This window comes from Brienomyrus brachyistius, chromosome 19 (assembly GCF_023856365.1).
Source record: "Brienomyrus brachyistius isolate T26 chromosome 19, BBRACH_0.4, whole genome shotgun sequence".
NCBI classification, from domain to species: domain Eukaryota; kingdom Metazoa; phylum Chordata; class Actinopteri; order Osteoglossiformes; family Mormyridae; genus Brienomyrus; species Brienomyrus brachyistius.
The window spans coordinates 7960087-7980631 of record NC_064551.1 but is presented as its reverse complement, the minus strand read 5'-3'; the positions used below and the strand labels follow the sequence as shown (position 1 = coordinate 7980631).

General features: G+C 45.6%; 3 long non-coding RNA genes across 4 annotated transcripts; 1 reads left to right on the top strand and 2 right to left on the bottom strand.

Annotated features, from left to right (window-relative positions):
- Nucleotides 1-4823: 4823 nt before the first annotated feature.
- LOC125715021 (uncharacterized) lies at nt 4824-6158 on the bottom strand. Of its 2 annotated transcripts, XR_007383916.1 has the most exons (4): nt 6141-6158; nt 5879-5975; nt 5599-5731; nt 4824-5384 (listed from the first exon to the last, which is right to left on the bottom strand). It is a non-coding gene; the product is annotated as an uncharacterized LOC125715021 (long non-coding RNA). The 2 variants fall into 2 exon arrangements; XR_007383915.1 differs by lacking the exon at nt 6141-6158 and having other exon boundaries at nt 5879-6119.
- A 2474-nt stretch (nt 6159-8632) lies between these two features.
- Nucleotides 8633-18677, top strand: LOC125715024 (uncharacterized). The gene is made up of 2 exons (XR_007383919.1): nt 8633-12007; nt 16652-18677. It is a non-coding gene; the product is annotated as an uncharacterized LOC125715024 (long non-coding RNA).
- A 568-nt stretch (nt 18678-19245) lies between these two features.
- LOC125715027 (uncharacterized) lies at nt 19246-20188 on the bottom strand. The gene is made up of 3 exons (XR_007383922.1): nt 19974-20188; nt 19556-19787; nt 19246-19354 (listed from the first exon to the last, which is right to left on the bottom strand). It is a non-coding gene; the product is annotated as an uncharacterized LOC125715027 (long non-coding RNA).
- Between the last annotated feature and the right edge of the window lie 357 nt (nt 20189-20545).

Here is a 20545-nt window from a genome sequence, read left to right as displayed (position 1 = left end):
GCACAGCCACTTATGTGGAAAACCCCACACAACACGATTTGGATGATATGCAAGACTTCATGGGGAATGGATTTCCTACAGAAATGATTCAAATTGACTGTATTTATGTGGGACATCAAGCCACTGCTGTTTCTGTGACACTCCAAGAACAACAGCTTCGCTGGTTCTGCCCCGTTGATGAAGGCGTTCCACATGTCTCCTGTGGAAAGGTAGAAGGTAAAAACTGGAAATTTCTAGGATTATGGGTAAAAGAGTGTAAGGAGCGAGATGATTGGGTGAATGTGGAGAAAGGTAGATGGGTAACTAAGGACGGGACTGTACTAAGGTATGACAAGGTTTTAATTGTTGAGGTAAAACGGTAAATTCATTGCGATAATAGAACAAAAGGGCAATCTGTAGAGATTGAGGATTCACCGGCATGGCTGGATGAGATCCCAGAAAACTTTTGGGCAAAGGGGAAAAACGATTTTGGGCAAATTGTGACGGCTGAACCTCTACGGGTAATGCCTAAGTCTCAGTACAGACCATAGCGCGTGCAGTACCCCCTCTCCAGAGAAGCAGAAGAGGGAATTGAAAAAATGCATGGCGATTTGCTGGCTCGTGGAGCCATAGCTGAGATAAGCTATTCTCCGGTGAACTCCCTCATCCTGCCAGTAAAGAAAGCAGATGGGTCCTGGAGATTTGTGCAGGACCTAAGGGGAGTAAATGACTCAGTGTATCCGCGAGCGCCCATAGTCCCTAACCCAATCACCATTCTATCATCCATACCCCCAGAGTCTAAATGGTTTTCAGTTATTGATCTGGCAAATGCTTTCTTCTCTGTTCTAGTTCACCCAGACTCTCAGTACTGGTTTGCACGCAAAGGGAAAAGGTACACCTGGACAGTCATGCCACAGGGCTACACTGAGTCACCGAGTGTTTATGCTCAGGAGCTAGGAAAAAACTTAGAGCGCTTCACCTCCCCAGGGGGAAGTACACTGGTGCAGTATGTGGATGATTTGTTGCTGTGTGCAGAAACGAGAGAGAGTTGTGAGAGAGATACGCAAGCGTTGTTGTTGTTCTGTGCAGAGAATGGACATAAGGCCTCTAAAAGCAAGCTGCAGCTGGTAAGATCTGAAGTGCACTACCTGCACTTCACTGATCTAAAGCAGGCGCTTTGTGTGACCCCGGCATTGGGGGTCCCAAATTACAAACGCCCATTTCAATTGTGTGTGGATGAAAGAGGTGGTTTCATGACTGCTCCCAAAGTCTGCCTTTCCAGGATTGGCAAAGGTGGCCCATGGATTGGACCAGAGACACTGGACCGCCCCTTCATTCACGGCTTATGCTCAAACTTTCGTTTCCAGGTGTTCCACATGTATGACTCACAACATGGGTCGTGCATTGAAGCCACCAACTGCCACAACTCCTCCAGCTGAGGGTCCTTTCCAACATTTGCAGATGGATTTCATAGAACTAACACCCTGTAGAGGTTATCGTTATTGTCTAGTGGTTGTTGATCTCTTTTCCAGATGGGTGGAAGCCTTCCCGGCCAAGCAAGCAACGGCCCAGATAGTTGCGAAAAATCTGTTAAAAGAAATATTCCCGCGATGGGATGTTCCAATATGCATTACCACTGATAATGGTACACATTTCTCTAATCAGGTGGTCCACAAGCTCTCTGAGTGGTTGAAAATCGACCGTCGACACTACTGTGCTTATCACACGCAGAGTGGAGGGATTGTTCACTTGCTTGTCCTTTTTCTTCCCACTGCACTGATGGACGTACAGTTCTCATGTGCTGATGCAGGTTATTTGTAGAGCCTGTTCGATATGAGATTTTAACCTTGCACGCTCTACACTCTGCCTTTGTATTGTCAATGTAATTGAAATGCATCCAAATTTTACTCTGTTTCCTGTGGTCACTCATTTTGTCGCGCGTCTCCTTCCCTCCTGTTTCTTTCTCTGTGCGTGTGATTGCTGCATTTGTCTGTGGGTACATTCCACTTCACGCTGCCGCGCTGGCTTAAACCAATGAATTCTGGTCCTAACGCAATGCATCATGATTACGATTTTTTGTCCGACTTCAGCCGGCGCTGCAAAACGTCACCACCCTTGACCATGTCACATGGTACAAAAACTTCGCGAGAGCAAGGTTTTCCAATCCATGCGGCTTGGAAAAAAAAATAGAGAAAGAAAAACAGCCGCTCTGACTCCGGCTCACAGGCAGAAGCCGATGTTCTGCCATTTTTTGCTGCCTTGCCAGAATTTCCTACCCATACTCCTGAATGGACATATGTAAAAGGATTTATGCTATCAAAATAACTTTCCTGTACTTTAGAAAGGGTAGCAGTTTTTACACATAGTTTTATGCTGCCAGAAATTGCTGCCTATAGTTTTTAATGGGCTATCAGTGTTTTACACTAAGAATGTAATGTCATAAAATAATCATTCAAATCTGGGAACATAAAAAATCATGCTAAGAATTAAAGCCCGTGTTTTCTCTCCAATGGTCATTACTGAAATGCATGTAATAGCTCTTAACATGTTTTCAATTAAATTACATCGGAGTGACTTGTTTAATTAGAAATATTCCCACATGACATCATATGCACAGTTACCTCCAATTTCTCAGAACTTTACATTCATATGCATCTTACTTTTCCAATGGGTCAACAATTGTAATGGTCTCACTGGACATCTTTAAAAAGGCAAATAATGTATAATAATTTCACAAGGACACAAATTACATCTAAAACATAGCAGAAGCAAACTGGGTGAGAAACATTCCAAAGCTCTGCTCATGATGATGTTGTAATAATTGTGATTCCTCAATTTTACAAATGTAGAAAAATTTAAAAGCAAAAACAGAAATGAAATTCCAGGACATTTTGCCATTTGTATCACTTTACAGGTCATTTCAATGACTGGAAAATAACCCTAAATATTTTCAGGTTTTCAGGACACGTGGGAACCCTGTAAGAGGAATGTAGAAAGGAAGGTTGGATTGGAGGCTAAGGATGACATTAAAAGTTTCCTCCAATATTTTAACTCCAAAAGAGCTCTAAAAGCTGAAATCAGTAATCTGTAGGATAGTAAGGGTCTTATAACTGAAAATGAAATTGATATAGTAAAAATAAGAGTTTAATGATTCTTTTACACAATAGAGAACACAGGTAACCTGCCACCATTTAATACAAATACAGTGTCGTCTATGACCAATATATGTATAACTGAGGCTGATGTGGTACAAAGCCTTGCTAAGCTCAAAATAAATAAATTGCAGGGCCCTGATGGCATCTTACCTATAGTTTTAAAAGAGATGAGGGATATTATTAGCCAACCTTTAACATTACTATTTGAGAAATCCTTATCTACTGGTGTGGCACTTTCTAATTGGAAGCATGCCAATATAACACCCATATTCAAAAAAGGGGATAGAAGTTATCCAGCAAACTATAAGCCAATCAGTTTAACTTGCATAACTGGAATGGTAATGGAAGCTACAATCCCAGTGAAAATGATAGATTACCTGGATGCATGAAATAACATTCTGAGGGATAGCCAACATGGATTTAGGAGAGGTAGCTTCTGTTTAACTAATCTACTTGAGTTCTTTGAGGAAGCTACAAAAGAAATTGATCACAAAAAGGCCTATGATGTGATCTGCTTAGTTTTGCAGAAGGCCTTTGATGTTGTCCACCACAAACGGCTCTTGCTTAAACTCCAAACTGAAGGGATTTTAACAACTGTAGCAGAGGCTCCAACGGGATCTTGATTTAATTTGCGACTGGGCTGATACCTGGCAGATGAAATTTAATGTAGATAGATGTAAGGTAATCCATGCAGGGAGCAGAAATATAAAGTACAGATATTTTATGGGTTCCACTGAAATAAAGGTAGCTGATTATGAGAAAGACCTCAGTGTGTATGTTGATGCTTCCATGTCCCACTCTTGCCAGTGTGGGGAAGCAATTAAAAAGGCCAATAGGATGTTGGGTTACATCTCTAGGTGTGTGGAGTTCAAGGGAACTGATGCTACGATTATTTAATTCCTTGGTAAGACCCCACCTAGAATATTGTGTGCAGGTTTGGTCACCATTCCTTAAGAAGGACATTGCTGCCTTGGAAAAGGTGCAATGTAGGGCTACGAGAATTATTCCTGGTCTTAGAGGAATGTTTTATGAGGAGAGATTACCTGAGCTGAATCTGTTTAGCCTCGAGCAAAGGAGACTAAGGGGGGGGACATGATCCAGGTATATAAAATTCTAATGGGTCTGGATGCTGTTCGATATTTCAATATTAGTTTAAATAATAGAACCGGTGGCCTTAAGTGGAAATTAGTGGGAGAACATTTCAAAACGAATTTGAGGAAGTATTTCTTTACACAGCGTGTAGGTAGAGTACGGAATAGTCTTATTACTAGTGTAACGCAAGCTAAATCCCTGGGTTCCTTTAAATCAGAGCTAGAGAAGATTTTAATAACTTTGAGCTATTAGTTAAGTTGTCCCCAAAAGAGCTTGATGGGCTGATTGGTCACCTCTCATTTGTAAATTTCTTATGTTCTTTTGTAAGATTTTAACAACTCTGAGCTGTTAGTTGAGTGCTCCCCAAACGAGCTTGATAGGCCAAATGACCTCCTCTCATTTGTAAATTTATGTTCTTATGTAGGTATAAAAATAACTGACCATATGATAAAATGATTTTGTCTAATACAGGACTACAGTCTTCATTAGGTATATATTTTCCCCTCGCACTTTGTATGGGCAGTGAATTGCCCCTACTTACGTGTGGATTCCTAATAAGAAAAATGCAAGAAATGAACACACATATAGTCAGAATAATTCTCATGTTGTCAACTATTGAGTGCAATTCAAATTTTATTGAACAAATCTAATGATTACAGTATTTTTTTGTCAAACAAAACACTTACAATGAACTGTTCCAAATTATTATGCACAGTAAGCTGCAAAACACTTTATAAGTTGCAAAGAACTGAAAATTGTCATTTGTTGTGTTTGCAACATATGTACTGAAATCAAACAGGTCACGTCACATTTTGACATAGGACTCCTTATTTGATAGCAGCTTCACAAGTCTTGCATCCATTGAACTTGTGTATTTGGACAGTTTCTGCTTGTGAGCACTGGTTAGTGGCGGCAGAATAGAAGGTTTATGCACAGTTGCAGTGGAGGACTCTACACCTTGATGTCCATGGGACTCCAGAGGCACCAGCAGCTTCAAATATCTGTTTGCTGCTACATAATGGCATTTTAGCAGCTGCTCTCCTGATCTGATGCATGGATCTGGTAGAGATCTTCCTCAATTTGCCTTTATCTGCACGAACCCGTCTGTGCTCTGATCTACTGCATGCAAAGGCTCATTTCGCATTTTTGTTCTGCATTCTGAAATGGAAGAAAAAAAACATTCATGACGAACACAAACCTATAAAAGGTACTTGTGTGACACTATTAAGGAAGGATCTGACTAGGAGAAAAGCTGGCAGAGTGATTGCCTGGCTGCCGGCTGCAAATGATATGTCGAGCAGTAATATGGCATTAATCAACAGATATGAGGTGAAGATTTAAATATTCTAGAGGGAGCCTGGTGGGGACCTACTTGTGTCGGATGAGCCGGCCTCCCTGGATCACTTGTGCCGTCACATTGGCCATGTGGCAAGAAAAAAGGAGCCAGTTTCGGGGCTGGACTCGGTATGAGAACCTCATAAATATCATTGAGTAACAGGTAAGAGCTGGGGAGACAAAGATCATGCAGGGGTCAGAGGCCAGAAAGAAGAGAAGAAGAGCAACCAGCTTAAAACCTTTAAAAAGTCCCTCTGGAGTCCCGAGTGACCCAGTGGACGCGCATATAGATGGAAGGTGAGCCCTCTGCCTCTTACCGAAGGTCATTCGACCGCTGATGATGTCGGGGCTCTTCCTCATATCGCTGACTGCGACTAGGGGAAGACCCCAATTAATAACTGGTCCCCAGAAGTGCTGAAATCAAACAATAAAACACAGAGCTGATCTAACATGCAGCAGGGTGAAGGTACCATTAAATAAATTTCAGAGGATTCTTACAATACATTAGTGTGAGATTATTAAACAGTAGTCATAAAATTACATGTATATTAACAAAAAATCAGTTTGTTACTTTCTTACCGTGCTTTTGTTGTAAGGATTTTCCCAACAGGCACATTCAGATCACGGAAAGACAAAGAAAACAAACAAAAAAAATTATAAGTGCAATTCTGTGATCACCAGCAGCACTTCTGCAATGAGGGACCCAAATGTAAGCAGTGACTTTATGCTTACATCTACAACAAAGTGAAGAGTTTAAGCTTCTTATACACTGACGGCAATTGACAAGGAAAGTTTACATATTGGATTTTTACATAAACTGCAAGCGCCTCTGGATGCACATACCTCCTCAGATACTTCCGAAACTCTTTGTTTTTAAGCTGGTTTACAGCTCTCTGAAAGAAATTCCTTGCCATGATAAAGTGAATGTACATGCACGTATGTTGATTTTGTTCAAAATGAAATGTGAAGATGAATTTGCCGTTTATATAGGAATGCGAATGACATCAGCACTCTAGATTCTAGAACTTACATACGTAGGCTACTGATAACGTAACTGACGTAACTGTTCCAACATCTCCTTGGAAACGGACTGGAATTGAATGGAAGAATGTTAGTGGGCGAAATGAATTTTGTCAACTGAATAAATTCATTTTGTGTACAAAATGCATTTCCTGAACGAAAGTCATTTTGTGGAGGAAAGGAATGTCATGAATGATACAGAGTCATTTCGTGGAAGAAATCGATTCTGCGGAATTACGGAGTGCTTTTGTGGAAGCAGGAAATGCATTTCATCTGTTGCAGAGTCACGAAAAATCAGCGCTTGACACTTGGCATACCATAAAGTACAAAGTACTCAGCAGGCACATGGACGCAGACACATCTGTATCCACACCTGGATATTTCAGTGTGACTTTTATTGCGTGGATTCTTACTACAGTGGTGCCTGCGGTTCACGAACACAATCCGTTCCAGGAAAGTGGTCGTGAACCAATTTGTACGCGATCCAAGGCAATTTTCCCAATAAGAAAGCATTTAAATTCCATTAATTCGTTCAGAAGTCTACCAAATAATGATTTGTTGTCAATTAATTTTCTGGTTTTTATAGTGAAAACTTTAAAGAAAAACACAATATAGTGTGGCGACGGGCGGACCGAGGCATCACGGGAGACATGGAGACTTGCTTGCTGGGGTAATTACGCTTTTTATTTACAGTCATTAAACCCCTTGCATTGTTGTGGTTGTTAATGTTAATGGTTGCATTTCCCTATTGTCGCGTGTGTGTTTGGCCGTGTTTTGTAAACGGTCCGATCCTCACGTGTATTTAGCGTGTGTAAATCATCCACCGTGTGTGCATCTTGCAGTTCGGCGTCTGTGTATTTGGGACGTGTCCCATTGGAAAGACATTGGGATTTTGGCTTTTAAAATCTCAATCTAAAGAAGCACATCGAAGAAAGCTAAACTAATGGTAAACACCAGTGAATTAATTTCAGTTATCACGATTAGCCTGGATAACAGCTTGGGGAGAGCTTTGTGTCTGATGTTAAGTGAACGTTTTCTTCTCTTGGTGATAGGCTGGTTAGGGCATTTGAATCACTAATATTAACTTGGACATTTGAACAATGAACACTGAAATAGTTATGTAAGCTGAAAAACAGGGTTTTGTGACTGAGATAATGAACCCCATGCTGGTAATAGGAAAAACGGTGACTTGTGTTTTCAGAAATGGCTTTAAAATACGTTAACATTAACCTGTACTTCTTTTTTTAACAATAGCATACTCCTGTTTAGGTTTTTAAAGCCCTCTTTTTGAAGTGTGTGATGTATGCAAAATTTTTCTTTTCCATGCTTTAAAAAGCTGAGTAAACGTTTTGATATTAAAAGTTTAGACAGCGTTCCGTTGTTATTCATATTTACTTGCACTTTAATTACTCAAGTACAGTTAGTTACAGATTATTTGTAATACTTAAGTACAGTGAACACTAGGTACTTTAAGACTTTTACTTGAGTGGAATTCTAGTTGGTGACTTGGGAGGGTATCTGTACTTATACTTAAGTGTGACTTTCGGGTACTTTATACAAGACTGTGAACAAGCTCGACTGTCTCAGACGGAAATTATAGCTCAGAGGTAATGATACTATATTAATAATCTCTGAGTTAATGATTAAGACATATATCAGCCTTCCAGCTGCAACTGACTAGAAATCAACCTAATGTTTTTCATGTTAGAAATCATAAACCTGCTTCAGTTCATGTCTCTGTGTGAAATCAGATGTTACTCACATGGCATAAGGCCCAATGTGCCTCTGACTGTAATCACCCAGAGTGTGGCCCAGCGTGACTCCTGATGACATGTTAATCTCTTGGAGTGGGAATTCCATTTCCATAAAAGTTATTGTAGGAAACCTCGTTAATGGAAATATATTTTCAAAACCTTCGAACAATATTGGCATTTCGCATTTTTCTCACAAAAAACTGTCAGGTAGTGACAACTCCAATGAGCAGAGTGAAAAAACGATTAAAATCGGTATTTAACTAACTAAATCAGAAGAGGAAAAAGAAGAATAATTTAGCTTGGCATAATTCTATGTTTAAAACATTTTGAACAGTTTCCATGCCAGGTAGTGCAACCCAAGAAAACCCATCAAAACATGATGAATATCATAAAGTATGAATATCATGAAATAATTTATTATTTAAATCATATATAAAAACTTGATATCAAGGACAAAGGTTAAAATTGTGCAGGTGGTGCAACCGGAATCAGTATTACTACTAATTATAAATGCAGTTTACAAGTAGGAATAAACATTGATGAAGTGTAGACACTTAACCTTATGGGAATTGACAGGGCTTCATGTTTGATTGGGCCAATTTTTTGCCTTTGGTTTGGTTACTATATAACCTCAGATGTGAATTATGTCTGATAGCTGAAATGAAAGCTGACCATTGATTGCAGTAACTTGGATAATTCAAATTCATAACTTCTGTCTAAAAAGTCAAAAAATTTGACAAAAAAGTCAAACAAATACAAAAACACATCTTTGTGTTTTGGTATTTTGTGAATATCTCAAAAACTACATGATGGATTATATCAAAGTTAAAATATGTGGTTCTCAGACTTGTTTTCTAAATGTACACCTAATTTTATTGTGCTAAAATGCTTTTATAAAATTAAATTATGTGAAATATACAAATATCTCCTGCTCCTTCAGTATTTCCTCCAAAGAAAGTGTACATTCGACACAAGCATTGTCTTTTTTTAGTTAAATATATGTGTAACAGCAATTCTGTGACCATTGTATTCTGTGACTCCAGTAGATACTGTTGCCACTATATAGCTTGAGCTTGCTCACACAGATGTGTTCCTAACGCAAACAATGTAAACTCATACGTTGTAAACAAATGAATGTCAATGCGATGTAGAGTGGGTGTATAGAAATGCTGGCTTTTAACATGATATAGGTTTAGCTGCTTGTTATATCAGATTAAACAAAATTAGGCTGATTTGTAGAGTAGCCTATTTGTATAATTCTAACACAACTAAAAAGTGATTAAAGCTCACATGGGCAACTTGATGCTATGAGTATACAGTCAAAGTAAAAAGTATGTGAACCCCTTGGAATTTATTCATAAAAAGTGATCTGATCTTCATCTAAGTCACAGGTACTGATATACACAATGAGCTTAAGCCAATAACACAAAAAAGGTTCTACTCTTTCAAGTTTTTATTATTCAAACATATTCAGCATTCACAGTGGTACTGGAGAAGGTAAGTGAACCCTTAGGTTCAATAACTGGTTGACCCTCCTTTGGCAGCAATGACCGCAACCAGGCACTTCCTGTAATTGCAGATCAGACCTGCACATCGTGTGGAGAGAGTTTTAGCCCATTCTTCCCCTGCAAAACTGCCTTAACTCTTCCATATTCTTTGGTTGCCTTCTGTGTATTGCTCTCTTAAAGTTATTCCACAGCATCTCAATAGGATTGAGATTGGGGCTCTGACTGGGCCACTCCACTGCGATGTTTGGGGTCATTGTCCTGTTACATCACCCAGCCTCAGTTGAAGGACAGACATTCTCACATTATCCTGAAGAATTTGCTGATAAAGTTGGGAATTCATTTTCCCCTCAATGATGGCGAGCTTTCCAGACCCTGATGCAGCAAAGCAGACCCAAATCATGATGTTCCCTCCACCATACTTTACTGTAGGGATGATGCATTTATCTTTTTACGCCAAATGAAGTTCTGCTTGTTCCTCCCAAATAGTTCAATTTTAGTTTCATCACTCCACAAAACATTTTCCCAGTATCGCTGTGGAGTGTCCAAGTGCTCCTTCGCAAACTTCAGGCGTACAGCAATGTTTGACAGCAGTGGCTTCCTTCTTGGTGCTCTGCCATGGACTCCTTTCTAGCTGATTCATGAACACAGATGCTAGACAGTTCTAATGACTTCTTCAAGTCTTTCGCTGTCACTTTAGGATTCTTCTTTTCCTCAAAGATGACTTTGCGTTGTGCTATTGGGGTCATCTTGGCAGGGCGCCCACTTCTAGGCAGAGTAGCCACGGTACCAAATTGTCTCCATTTATAGACAACTTGCCTAATAGTTTATATTAATAATAATATAATAATAATTTATAGACAACTTGCCAACAGTAGACTAATGAATATGTAAAATCTTTGAGACAACTTTGTAACCCTTTCCAGCCTTATGTAACTTAACAATTCTTGATCTTAGGTCTTCAGACAGCTCTTTTGTGCGAGGCATGATTCCCATCTGGACATGCTTCTTGTCAAAAGCCCAAACTGAACCTTTTCAGTGGTTTTTATCAACCAAAGTAATTCTAGGCCACACCCCTGAACTCGTTTCATTAAATGGACTCCAGGTGTGCTAAATTTTTAAGCTTTTAAAAAAAGTCATTTACTTGGGGTTCACTTACTTTTTCCTACTTTATACAATATGGTCAAATATTCTCTGAAAATCTGTGTATCTTAATTATAGGACACAGTGTTTGTAAATTATTGTGACTTACATGAAGATTCAACTATGTTTTATATGGGATTTAGTCATACACGTAGAAAATTCCAAGGGGTTCACATACTTTTTACTTTGAACATATTTAAATGGGCCACTCTAACCTGCGAGAGAGTGCCTGTTGGAAAGGCCGTCTCCGAAAACGGGATGCCAACGCGCATACGCTTGGATCAGCGTCAGGAGCGTCTCTTTTGAGTTTTCAGAGGTGGTTTTCTGATTGTGCCGCACCAGATCATCCTACCCAGTGCCGAACGATCCTGGCCAGTTACTCACCATACTCAGGGGTGCAGTATTGTGTGCCACTGACGAACTGTAAGTGACTGGTCCTGGACTGATTACATTCGGTGCTTTAATATTGCAATGCGGTCTACCGGATTGTTAGTTGTTAGTGTGTAACTTTTGAGGAGCTCTGCTACTGAGTGTATTGCAGGCAGATTCTCTGTATTCTGCGTTCGTTCTTGTAATTGTGTATCTTATATATTAAATTTGTTTTGTTAGTCAGTTCTCGTTAGACTGCAAAATATTTAGGAGAGATGGGATAATACAGTAAGGGAGGGTAATAGTATTACTGTTACGTATCCGGTATGTACCGGGGTTAACCAATAGATGGCAGTACTGTTACATGATTGATGATTAGAGATCGTATAAAGTGGTTGTATTTGTGTTAATTAGCTGAACATGTCTCCATGTTCTTATTGTTTTAGTTATTTATATAATATTATTTTCTTCCTTAGACCACATGCACACCCTGTCTACAACTAAGTCATTGCACCTGTAACAGCCAATGGCCAGCCTACAGTATGTTAACTCCAGTGCAATACTGTACCGCCTAATTGAATGCAGTAAAGTTTGGAACTGCGTCTGCCTTCCCTGGTGTTCTTACCGATGCCACCAGAGAGGTGCCATCTTACCGGTACCTTCCTCATACAGTCATAGCTTCTAACACTTTAATAATGCCAGACACACCAACCTTATTTAAATGGGCCACATCAGGTGGCTTATCTGCCTTTCCTATGTATAACCAAAAACTGTCACAACTCTGGTTAACAGCTGGGCCTAGGTACATGGGCTCACAATTTCTGATAGCAACCATCAAATTATGTGATCCCAAACAAATCAAGGAAAAAACAGTGACTAAGCAATCAAAAACCCTTCAGGTAATTTGTCCTAAATAGATATTATAATTGTCATGCCCGGCTCGTCCGCTCCTCGTGTGTGCCACGCCCCCTAATTACCCACGTGTGATTTCCTGATCGTGCCCAGTCGTGTCTTGTTTCCTGCTGCCTTGTTCCATGTATTTAAGTTCCTGTTTTGTACTAACCCGTTGTCTGTCATTAATGTCAGTTGAAGTCAGTCTGCGTCCAGTGTTCCCGGCTCCCCGAAGCCAGAATAAACCCCCGTTTTCCCGTATACTGTTGCCTGCCTGCTCCTTTCCCGCACGATCGCCGCTCTGCTCGCGATCGCTCACCTCGTCCCGTGACAGAATGACAGACCCAAGAAAAGCAGCTTCCGTGACTGTGGAAGACTACCGCGGTTACGTCGATCAGCTGCTATTTTGGATCGCCCAGCCCGGCATCCGGGAAGATCTCCCGGCCTGGGATCTCATCAGCCGGAGCTGGGACATCCTGGACCGGCTGTCCCTGGAAAAGGACGCGCACCTCGCGGAGGAGGTGCGCGATAACTTCCAGCGGGTGGCCGAGTTCCGTAAAGAGCGGTGGGTTGCGCTACGAGAACCGGGGACCATCCTCCCGCGGTCCGCTTTCTCAGACAGTGCGCAGCCTATCCCCCCGACGGTGACGCGGAGAAGGAGGAAGAAGCGGACGGTCGCCCGGACGATCGTCCTAGGGGCGTGCGCTCTCGTCCCCGCCTCCTTCCCAGCTGGTGAGCTGGAGGACGACACGGAGGCCCTCAGCGCTGCTAAGCCGCCTCCGCGACTAGAGGCCATAGCCGAGCCTGAGGAGCTCCCTCCGCTCCTGCCGCCCGCGGACCCCGCTCCCGTGCAGCCGCCATTGCCGGCGGACCCCGCTCCCGTGCAGCCGCCATTGCCGGCGGACCCCGCTCCCGTGCAGCCGCCATTGCCGCCTTCGCCGCTGCCGCCTTCGCTGCCTGCTGCAGCTCCCGGGCAGGCGCCCCCACTGCAGCAACCTGCAGCTCCCGGGCAGGCGCCCCCACTGCAGCAACCTGCAGCTCCCGGGCAGGCGCCCCCACTGCAGCAACCGGCAGCTCCCGGGCAGGCGCCCCCACTGCAGCAACCTGCAGCTCCCGGGCCGGCGCCCCCACTGCAGCAACCTGCAGCTCCCGGGCCGGCGCCCCCGCTGCAGCCACCTCCTGTTCCTGACCGCGCTGCAGCTCCCGGGCCGGCGCCCCCGCTGCAGCCACCTCCTGTTCCTGACCGCGCTCCAGTTCCTGCAGAGGCGCCCCCTCTGCAGCCGCCTGCTGCAGCTCCCGGGCAGGCGCCCCCTCTGCAGCCGCCTGCTGCAGCTCCCGGGCAGGCGCCCCCTCTGCAGCCGCCTGCTGCAGCTCCCGGGCAGGCGCCCCCACTGCAGCCACCTCCTGTTCCTGACCGCGCTGCAGCTCCCGGGCCGGCGCCCCCGCTGCAGCCACCTCCTGTTCCTGACCGCGCTCCAGTTCCTGCAGAGGCGCCCCCTCTGCAGCCGCCTGCTGCAGCTCCCGGGCAGGCGCCCCCTCTGCAGCCGCCTGCTGCAGCTCCCGGGCAGGCGCCCCCTCTGCAGCCGCCTGCTGCAGCTCCCGGGCAGGCGCCCCCACTGCAGCCAGCTCCTGTTCCTGACCGTGTTCCAGTTCCTGACCGCGCTCCAGTTCCTGCAGAGGCGCCCCCTCTGCAGCCGCCTGCTGCAGCTCCCGGGCAGGCGCCCCCTCTGCAGCCGCCTGCTGCAGCTCCCGGGCAGGCGCCCCCACTGCAGCCAGCTCCTGTTCCTGACCGCGCTCCTGTTCCTGTCCAGGCGCCCCCACTGCAGCCACCTGCAGCTCCCGGGCCGGCGCCCCCACTGCAGCCACCTGCAGCTCCCGGGCCGGCGCCCCCACTGCAGCCACCTGCAGCTCCCGGGCCGGCGCCCCCACTGCAGCCACCTGCAGCTCCCGGGCCGGCGCCCCCACTGCAGCCACCTGCAGCTCCCGGGCCGGCGCCCCCACTGCAGCCACCTGCTGTTCCTGACCGCGCTCCTGTTCCTGACCGCGCTCCTGTTCCTGACCGCGCTCCTGTTCCTGACCGCGCTCCTGCTCCTGACTGCGCTGCAGCAGCTCCCGAGGCGCCCCCTGTGACAGTTTCTCCCTTGCCCCGGCGAACTCGACCCCGACCTGGGGTCATGTCTGTGTCCCGTAAAGGGAGGGGACACAGACGCAGGGCTGGGGTCCCGCCCGCCCTGCCCCCTGGCTCGCCCTGCCTCGCCTGCGCTGGGGCTCGGTTGGCGCCTGCGGGTCCTGGCCCTCCGGGTCGGCTGTCGCCTGCGGGTCCCTCTCCGGTGCCTCGTCGCCCTGCCTCGCTCCCCTCTCCGGGTCCTGGTCGGTCGCCTGGGGGTTCCCCGACGGCGGCTCCTCGGTCGCCTGCGGGGCCCCTACCTCCGGCCCTCCCCCGGACATCGCCGCCTGCTGCGGCTCCCCCCTCCTCCGTGCCTTCGCCCTGGCCCCTTCCAGCTCCCTCGTCCCCTTCCCTGGTGCTCCCTCCTGCTCCCTCCCTGGCCCCTCCGCGGGTCCCTCGCCCTGTCTCCTCTGCCCCTTCTCGGTCCCCTCCGGCTCCGGCCTCCCGGCCGCCTGCGGCCCCTCCGGCTGCCGCCCGTCGCCCGCTGGGGCTCCCACGGGCTCCCCTTTGTTCCCCCGCCTTCTCTCCCTTCTCTCCTGCCCTGGTCCCTCCTTTGTTTGCTCCTCCTTTCTCCATTCCTCGTTCCTTTGTTCCTCCCGTCTCTGCTCCTTGTGTTCCTCCTTCTCCCTCTGGCTTCCCTCCGTTCACTCCCGGTCCTTTTGTCCCGCCTGTTCCCTCTGTGTCTCCCTTTCTGGTCTGTCTCTCCGCTTTCCCGACCCTCTGTCAGGTTTTGTCCTTCGTCTTGTCCCTCGCTGTGTTTTGTACCTCAGTCCTGTTCCCTGTCCAGCGTTGATTCTGTTCTTGTTTTCCAGGTCCTGTCCTGCCTCGTCCCGTCCGTCGCCCCCTTCCTTGGCGCGCCCGGTGTAGCGCGCCTTTGGGGGGGGGTTCTGTCATGCCCGGCTCGTCCGCTCCTCGTGTGTGCCACGCCCCCTAATTACCCACGTGTGATTTCCTGATCGTGCCCAGTCGTGTCTTGTTTCCTGCTGCCTTGTTCCATGTATTTAAGTTCCTGTTTTGTACTAACCCGTTGTCTGTCATTAATGTCAGTTGAAGTCAGTCTGCGTCCAGTGTTCCCGGCTCCCCGAAGCCAGAATAAACCCCCGTTTTCCCGTATACTGTTGCCTGCCTGCTCCTTTCCCGCACGATCGCCGCTCTGCTCGCGATCGCTCACCTCGTCCCGTGACAATAATCTTGGATAGATTTCATGACTTCAGTTGAAGGGTCACAATTTCTGATATCAGCCATCAGATGTTGTGACCCCAAACAAATCAAAAACAACACAGTACCACAGCAGTCAAAAAAGACATCAGGGGAATTATCATAAATATAAATAATAATCCTGGAAAGATTTCATAACTGGGGTGTACAGGTCACCTCTGTCAAAGGGGTGACTTTCATACAGCTGTCATCTGATTTTGTGATCTGAGTGTGGCTTTTGAAAAAGCAACAACACACCATTAAATTTCAGGCAAAAGAAACATGTCCATCTTCAGACTTTCACCATGTTTACACACTGCAGACAATTGTTGTGACAATTTATCAAACATTCCTTATTGTGTCAGTACATGCAGTGTGCTACAGTACACAATATGCTGCTCCACAAAATGAGCTGCATCAACCAATTTGGTACTGTAACAGCTCTTTGAGTATCAGAAAGTAGGACAGGGTTTAAGTATCATAAAGTTAATGAAACTGAAAAATCATAATGATCTTTTTAAACATTTATTTGAAATATGCCTTTACATACAGTACAAAAATCAATAAAATGAAAACAAAGAAATGTGGAAATTACCCGAAACATTGGCTACATGTTTTGGAGTTCAGATATATCCTCTTTCTTAGCCCTCTGTATATTTTTCTAATGTTGATTTTTTAAATTACATATACTTCTTTCCAGCCATAACTCCTCAGACAACAGACGCTTGAAACCCTGATCGGCAAGTCTGCAATTGGTTGTTTAAATGGCAATTGGCTGTCTAAATGTATAAAAATGAATTTCCGTTTTATGCAACTTTGGGTCAACTTTATGCTTTTACTCCACTATTTTACTCCAATATTAAACCAAAAACCAAAGTACTCCGTCAAAAAAGGAACTTTGTCCGTATACAGTAGTATATATATGGGTGTTTGTGTCCACCTACTTCTGTCCATGTAGTATACAGTACATGTATGTGTGTATATGTCTCCATCTACTTCTGTCCATGTAGTACATATGTATGTGTATGTGCGTTTGTGTCACAGATCAGCACAGGGAAGCAGGCGAAGGAAGCCGTGGATAAAAAAAGGGTTTTATTTGCAGAGGAACATACGTAACGTTAATGACAGAACTAGGAAAACGCATGTGAACGCGGTCTGCAAATACACTGAACTAACAACAGCAACCAGAAACAGCTGGTGAACACAGGGACTCTGCACGAGGTTAACGAGGGGGCATGATCGACGAGAGGGCAGGACGAATGGAGCATGACATTACCCAATGGGAGTGAAGGGACTAACAGGACCTAGAGAAACAAAAGCAAAACATCAATGAGGAACCGGGAACAGGACAGACACACAGAGCAGACACAGGGACAAGAAGCAGGAAAACCACTGACAAACCAACGGGAACGCAGACAGGCACAGGGGCACCAAGAACGGAGACACTGGGGGAACACCAACAGGAGGAAAAAAAGGACCAGGAGCGAACAAAGGAGCGGAGCGACGAGGAGCAGACACAGAGGTACGAAAACAGGAGGCAGGATGGTAGAGGACAGGGGAAAATGGGGAGCCCGAGGGAACCCCAGTAGGCAAGAGGCAGAAGCTGCAGAGGCAGCCGGCGACTGCGAGGTTGGAGCCGAAGGGACCTTCGGCAACAGCGAGGCAGGAGCAGGAGGGGACGACGAAGGGGGCAAGGAGGCAGATGGAGGGACAGGCAAAGGAGGTGAAGAGGAAGATAACCAGAGGAGGCGAAGAGGAAGGCGAAGGGGGCACTGGGAGAGGGGAAGAGTGAACAGCAGCCACAGCCGGCCCAGGCATAGGTGACCGATGAGTCGGAGCGGGGGAACCCGCAGACGACCGATGAGTTAACGGAGGCGGGGCCGAAGAGTCATCGGAGAAGCACCCACAGGCGACCGCCAAGCAGGAGTCCAGGGAACCGCAGGCGACCGCTGAGCAGGAACCGAAGGACCCGCAGGTGCTGCATGAGTCCCAGCCACAGGGACCGAGGATGAGCCAGGGGGCAGGGCAGGCAGGAACCAACCCCTGCGCAAGTGACCTCTCCCCCTCCTGGATATGAAGAGCCCAATTCCTGGTTGGGATCTGCCAAGTGGGGGTAACAGAGCTGGGGTTCGCGCCTTGGCAGTGGGTGCAGGCGAAGTAGCAACAGGCAGACGGGCTTGGGCTCCGGGCCCAAGCGCAGGCGACGTCAGGTTTGGTTCCTTTTGGCATACTGCGGGGGAAATGGCGGAGATGGAGACGGCCCCTAGGGAAACGTGCAACGCTTTCCCTCGTCGCTTTCCCTGCTTCTCTCTCCCCCGAACAAGCGCAACGAGGTCCGGCAATTCATGTGGAATAAAAGGACAAAGACTGTAATCGCCCCCTACCTGCTGGATCATGTCCTCAGCTACCCAGCTCTTCAGCCGGGCTAAATGCCACCATACCTCTGCTGTGAGGCGCGGGTCTTCGGCAGGGGAGAAGTGGGTCAAGATTTCCCTTGACCGGCGAGCGACGGCTTGCGCCGTGGGGTCTCCCTTCATTTTGGACTCCTTGAGCCAGTATTCTACCTCGTCCAAAAGGTCAAGGTGTTCCGCCTCATGGAAGGGAGGCATCTTCTCCTGTAGTCCTGTCATTCTGTCACGGATCAGTACAGGGAAGCAGGCGAAGGAAGCCGTGGTAATAAAAAGGGTTTTATTTGAAGGGGAACATATGTTAATGACAGGACTAGGAAAACGTACTTGAACGCGGACTGAAATACACTGAACTAACAACAGCAACTAGAAATAGGTGGTGAATACGGAGACTCCACATGAGGTTAACGAGGGGGCGTGGTCGACGAGAGGGCAGGACAAAATATGTGTCCGCCGCCTTCTGTCCATCTAGTATTTTTGCATGTGTATGTGCGTTTGTATATATACTGTACATGTGTCCGCCTTCTTCTCTCCATGTAGTATATACAATGAGGGAAATAATTATTTTTATAGTTTGTAACTGTTACATAATGACTTTTTCTTGCTTGTTTTGTTAATAATCTATCTTTTGCTGGTTCAATAAACATACCAGTGAAATTACAGACTTCTCATTTCCTTATTAGTGGGTCAACTTAAGAATTCAGCAGAGGTCACTGTATGTATGTGTATGTGCGTTTTGTGTATATATGTGTCCGCCTACTTCTGTCCATGTAGTATATATGTATATGTATATGTAAATGTATATGTATGTGTGTGTATGCGTGTATATATATAATATTTTATCCTGCATGTCATGTTTAATTCTGCTGTGCATTTCAGAATTGCATTTTTCCCAGCTGTGCATGAAAAATAAAATGTGTACAATGACATTATTCCTAAAGTCCTAAATCACCTTGTAATATGCAAAATATGTATGGAAAGCATGAAAACAAGTATTTTCATTGGTTATCAATGTTTCTATGGAGAGTAAAGAGCTGAAAGTGCAACTTTGGTGCCATCTCGAGCTCAAAAGCAATTATTCAGGGTTAGGCATGGGTCAGCCCGTAATAGAGACAAATGATCTTAAGTGTAATAGTTAATGTGAAAACACCATAAAACATTTAAAAGGGATTTTAGAAAATGAATACAGGGTCCAATTTATTAAGAGTACACAATAAAAAATGACAAAGTACCGAGTGTATAAACAGCAGCTAAGATGTTAAGCCTTCTTCTTTGATTTATATGATTAAAGCATCACTTTCCAGTCTGAAATTCACTTCTTTTGAAGAAAGTCCACGTCCTAAAAAAAGACAAATGGAGAATATCAATATCCATATTGAAAATGTGCAGAGACATGTGTCACTGTATAACCTGTATATTTTAGAAATACAAATACCTAGGGTACCGTCATCAACATATGCTACCTATTTCACCTGTCGAAGCTGTTCACTGGACTGTGATGAGCTACCTGGCTTCTCACCACTCTCACCAGCCCGATCACCTGCGTGGATGTGGAGCTGTGGTCCGCTGTGGCTGTATTGGCTGTTCTCAGTGCTGGTTGCTCTCTCTCATGGTGCCAGTGCTTGCAGTTTTCTTCGTTGTAGTCGCTGCCATGGTGCTCCTTATCGCTCAGGCTGGAGTGGCTTCCGCATGGGGAGTTCATGTCGTATCGCTTCGTCTTGTTGAATCCCTCGAGGCTGCTGCTGGAGTTCCTCTCAGATGTATCCTGGTCTCTAAAAGGGTAAGGACACATTAACGATATAGTAAACTGTATAGTGTTTGCTATTCTTCAGAATAAACAGATGCTCAAAAACAAAGAATTAAGCTATAATCCCACCAAAGTGTATCATGACAGATGAAGGAATGAACTGAAAAATCTCTTAATGCTTCAAGCTAGCTCTGTGTCACAGAAAACTTACCAGTGGTCACGTTACATGTCCTTGACATTCTTCTTTGTCTTGGATGCTTTGTGTCTCTTGGCGAGACGCTCCTCGGAGTGCTGGTCTCACTCAGGTAGTTTCATGTGGATGTTTTTGCTGTGGTCAGGGTGCGAGTGTCTGGCTCCATCATGGTCGCCATCCTGAGTACAGTGCACCCGTCCGTGTCTCTCCTCTGAACGGGGCCTCAGATCCCCCTTAATTATAAAGTACGCGTAGCAACCAGATATAGAGCACAACTGAGTATGGTGAACTGATAATACTTGAATCAGAACATCTACAGAATAGTAACAGTTAAGAAGTACCAGTGTGTCTTGAGGTGTGATTATATTTGAAAGGAAAAAAGAGTCTCACCAGCAATTGTGATAATTATATTACAGAATATATATAATGGCACTTAATATTGTCTAGTATCACCATAGTCTACCTGTCAGAGTCGCTGGGTGAGCGGGTGAGCGCACGGGCATGCAAGCGAGCAGGAAGCAGGCAAGGAACCGCAAGTCGGGGAAAAACTGGGGATTTATTAAGGTGCAGGCAGGGCATGATGGAACAGC